Here is a 4832-nt window from a genome sequence, read left to right as displayed (position 1 = left end):
CAGGCGCTCTTCTTGGAGATCAGGCAACTTCGCGAGGAGATGCGCGACGAGTTCAGATCCGTTCGGGCCCAGATCGACACACTGATCGGCAGAGTTTCACTGTGCGAGCACAGAGTCGACGCTCACGACGAACGCCTGGGTGACATCGAGCGAAGACTCGAGGCCGTGGAGTCCCGTCAGGCGTCGATCAGCTCGGCGCCCGGGTCGGAGACACTCACGCAGATGGAGCGGACGATATCGGAGCTCAAGCTGGAACTCAACGAGCGGGACCAGGAGGCGCTCGTCGCCGACTTAGAGATCGGCCATCTTCCGGAGGAGAAGGGGGAGAACGTCCTCCACAGCGTCGCCGTGCTCGCCGGGCGCCTGGGCGTGGCGCTGGACGAGCGGGACGTGGTGTTCGCGGAGCGCGTGGGCGCGCCGCCGGCCGAGGCAGGCGGGCGCGCGCGCCGCGTGGTGGTGCGGCTGACGCGCCGCCACCTGCGCGACGAGCTGCTGCGCGCCGCGCGCGTGCGACGCGGTCTGGCTGGCGAGGGTGGCGCGCGTGTGTTCATCAACGAGCGCCTGACGCGCTCCAACCGTCAGCTATTCCACCGGGTGCGCGAGGAATGCCGCAGGTTGCAGTGGAGGTACTCTTGGACAAGGCGTGGGCGCATATTCGCTCGCAAGAGCGACGGTGCGCAAGTGTTTCAACTCCGGTCGCTAGGAGATCTTGAGCGGGTGTTTGGTTCATCGTCAATATGACTAATTGAGACCTGCAATTATAACAAATTATTTGACATATGTGCGAGAATGATAAATTCAACTCAATGAACAGTCGATGAAGCACCTGATGTCATGCCCTGAGTGCCCAAGCAACTGCACTCAGGAGGATTTGATGAGTGCTACTGACAACGCCACTCTTGTGGCGGAGTTTTGGGCTGACACTGTGTAGGTTTGTTGTCGACACGAAAAGAAGAATAAATTCAACTGATTTAATTTTCAAAAATATACTATTACCTGTATTTGTTTCTCTTGTAATTGATGTTATGGTTATTAATATAATTTATGTTTTGTATCAATTCCAAATGCATTGGTGTGCCATAGAAACAGTCGTGATGGATGGAATTAATTGTAATCGTTTGTATAAATTATTTATTTTAAACCATAGTTCTTTAAATATATTAATGCATGTACACAGGAGTGGAATTTTGTGCCAATTGATAATTCAATTTGTTCATAAACTTATTATTATACATTTAATTATTGACTCATATAATGGTCGTATTTTTTTGCATGACATAATTCAATCTTATTACATTTCTCGTGTTTATCTAGTTCGTATCTTGGATTATATAATTATTGACATATCTCTTAACCTTATTTTCTACATTAATTCCTGTTCGTTTTATTTGTTTATATTTACAGTTATCACGATTATTAATGACATTTTGATATCCCGATATTGGTGTTTGTATACATATCCCAAATTACAGGCCTTAAGCTAAAGAATCTGTTGATAGGGTTATATAATGCAGGGTCTCTCTGCACAGGGCATGATGAATTTACTGCTGCAATGATGGAACTGGCTCCAGATATTATGGCCATCAATGAGACCTGGTTGCGGTTGGGTGAGGAGGATAGGGCGCCAAAATTGTCTGGCTATCGTCTGAGACATATTCCGAGGCCGGATCAGGTTCGGGGGGGTCGGGGAGGGGGGGTTGGTTTTTATATACGTAGGGGTTTAAATGTCAGCCGACTGGAATGTCCTGCGTCTATACCATCTGTCGAACAAATGTGGCTGAAAGTTCGCTCACACCAGCAGAATATAGTCGTGGGAACTGCATATAGACCACCCTGGCTAGACGTAAATATATTCCTAGACGCTATCACTGAATCGGTCACCTCCTTCTCGCACTCTGACGGCTTGATATTGGTGGGAGACTTCAACATCAATCTCCTTGATGTCAGCGGCCGTGGGTATAGAGCCTTCGCACAATTCATTGAGAGTCTGAATTTAAGTCAAATTGTCAAAGAACCCACCCACTTCACAGACCATAGTGCCACTTTAATAGATGTTGTGTGCACGGATGTTCGGGTTCCAAATCTGACAGTTAGGCACTCACCAGATCGAGGTGGGCATGCCATGATACTGGCAGAAGTCAAGATTAAAGTGAACATACCAAGTCCTAGATGGGTGACATATAGACCGTTTAAGAACATTCTGCTTGAACGGCTGAATTCGGACCTCAGTGCCATTCAGTGGAACAATTTTAGGAAAATTAATGAGGTTAATCATCTGGTACGGGCATTCACATCATGCACTGTCGGATTGATGGATTTACATGCCCCAATAACTACCAAAAAGTTTAAACATCCTCCCCACCCGTGGATAACAGACACTGTCAAAACAATGATGCGTATTAGGGATAAGTATCACAATAAATATAAAAAACTCAAAACATCAAATTTGAAAGAATGTTACGGAAGAATGAGACGGGTAGTACTTGAGGCGATGGAAAGGGAGAAAAAATGTTACTTTGAAAAATATATAAATACTAACATAGGTAACTCAAAGAAACTGTGGAAGAATTTAAAAAATACGGTGCTTCCAAATAATGAGAGGACCAATGAGCTGCCACCAGAGTTCAATGAACCTAATGTTATAAATCAGCACTTTCTACACATACCAGGCTCTAACGAAGTACCGATTTCTACATTATCTTTTTATGAGCATAATAGGTATAATGCCAAGGCTGTTTTTTCACTCCAAACTGTAACTAGCAGGGAGGTGATGGAGGTTGTTGGGGGCTGAGGTCGAACGCACAGGGAAACGATGGCCTGACACTGGATGCTTTGCTGCTCACCTTGCCGCACTCACTCGAGACCTTGACAGCTATTATTAATTGCTCACTACAGCAAGGAACGTTTCCCGAGGACTGGAAAGTGGCAGCGGTGACACCATTACCTAAGACCAACCAGCCGGCATCAGTGCAGGATCTTCGACCTGTTAGTATCCTTCCATGCCTTTCCAAGGTCTTGGAGAGAATAGTATGCAAGCAGCTAACCACATACTTGGAGAAGTACAACATATTACCTGGTTCACAATCAGGTTTCCGCAAGGGACACAGCACGGCGACCGCTTTGGCGGACGTTGTGGATAGCCTTCTTGCGGGTCAAGATCAGGGGATGGTGTCAGCATTAGTGCTTCTTGATTTTTCTCGGGCTTTCGACTCAATCAACACATCGTTGTTGCTGTCGAAACTCGGCTACTACGGTCTTGATCACCTCACTGTAAAATGGTTCCATAGTTATCTGAGCGGACGGAGTCAATATGTCGAACTGAGGCTGAGCAATGGAAAAAAAGTTCGTTCACGCTCTCTGCCGGTAAGTCGCGGGGTCCCACAAGGTTCGATCTTGGGGCCAATTCTTTACATCTTGTACAGTGCTGATATTGTAAAACATATTGCGCACTGTCGCTATCACTTGTATGCAGATGACTTGCAGCTATACCTTTCATTCGCTCCTTCTGACCAGTGCGAAGCTATGGCTATGCTAAACAAGGATTTACTTAGCATTTCGGCCTGGTGCTTTGACAACTGCCTCACCTTAAATCCCAAAAAGTCCAAGCTTATGCTAATAGGGACTCCAAAAAACACTGCTAAGATTGACAGCTTCACTGTCAAACTAAATGGGGAGCCCATAATGTTGGTTGAGGAAGCCAGGAACTTGGGACTGGTGTTTGACAGCCATCTCAGGTTTGAAAAACATGTGACTGAATGTGCAAGAAATTGTTTTTATAGGTTGAAGCTCCTGTACAGAATAAGACCTTATTTGAGTGAAAAGCTTAGGATAACTCTTTGTGAGGCTCTTGTATTGTCTAAGCTAAACTATTGTGACACAGTTTATGGGCCCTGTCTGTTAGCAAGTTCAGCGAAGTTGTTGCAGCGGGTTCAAAATGCATGTGCTCGCTTCTGCTTCCATGTCCCGCCACGGTCTCATGTTACGCCATTCCTCAATGCAGCCAATCAGATGAAGATGGAGGCCCGTAGAAAGTTGCACTTGGCGACAATGTTGTTCGGCGTCATTAATACAGGACGGCCGCAATATCTCTTGGACAAGCTAGTCCGTGCACCTTGTCGCAGTGAGCATAAGAGAAGGGTGATTACTCACGTCTTCCTCACTCCGAGACATCGTACAGCGGCATTTCGAGGATCGTTTAGATTTGCAGCGTCTCGATGCTGGAACGATTTGCCCCCACCATTGCGTGCACTGAAAGTGAGACACACCTTTAAAATACAGTTGAAGAAGCATTTATTAGATTTACAAAATGAAATCTACTGATTTGCATACCATCGGAGCACGCACGTCGTTCGTTGGGCTTTGGCGTCGTTCCGGCTTTGAGAACGCTGCTCTTCTTAGTTCCCTTTTACCATATTATGCCCTTAGTCGTTCCGATGCTCTCGTTGGGTGGTTGAATGAGATCCCAATTAAATGTATTTAGGTCTCCCCTACTGAACACCCTGAAAATGTGTCATTTATGTGGGTAATTGTTTAATTAGACACGCGGGATTATTCGTCAAGGTTAGAAAAATCCACTCACCTATCATGTTCATCAATTTTCGGCACCTGATTGACATTTTTATTTATTTTAATCACAATATTATAATTTCTACTCAATGGAATTTAATCACAATTTTATAAAAGTTAAGTTAATAACTATGTACATTATTGCTAAAACCGATCACAGATTACTTATTAGAAACCGATTGTTAATTTTATTTTTGTTATAGATGACCCACGCTGAACTGTCCCGCCAAACTCAATGACAGGGGGGCGCTACCATCGTTCAACTA

The 4832-nt window shown here is 45.4% G+C and overlaps 1 long non-coding RNA gene across 1 annotated transcript; it reads right to left on the bottom strand.

Moving 5' to 3' along the window:
- Positions 1-523: 523 nt before the first annotated feature.
- LOC135077830 (uncharacterized) lies at positions 524-4631 on the bottom strand. The gene is made up of 4 exons (XR_010258520.1): positions 4580-4631; positions 4330-4499; positions 4150-4248; positions 524-752 (listed from the first exon to the last, which is right to left on the bottom strand). It is a non-coding gene; the product is annotated as an uncharacterized LOC135077830 (long non-coding RNA).
- Between the last annotated feature and the right edge of the window lie 201 nt (positions 4632-4832).

Source organism: Ostrinia nubilalis, chromosome 14 (assembly GCF_963855985.1).
Source record: "Ostrinia nubilalis chromosome 14, ilOstNubi1.1, whole genome shotgun sequence".
NCBI classification, from domain to species: domain Eukaryota; kingdom Metazoa; phylum Arthropoda; class Insecta; order Lepidoptera; family Crambidae; genus Ostrinia; species Ostrinia nubilalis.
Note: the sequence above shows the minus strand (reverse complement) of the source record. Positions and strands in the feature narration are given on the sequence as shown.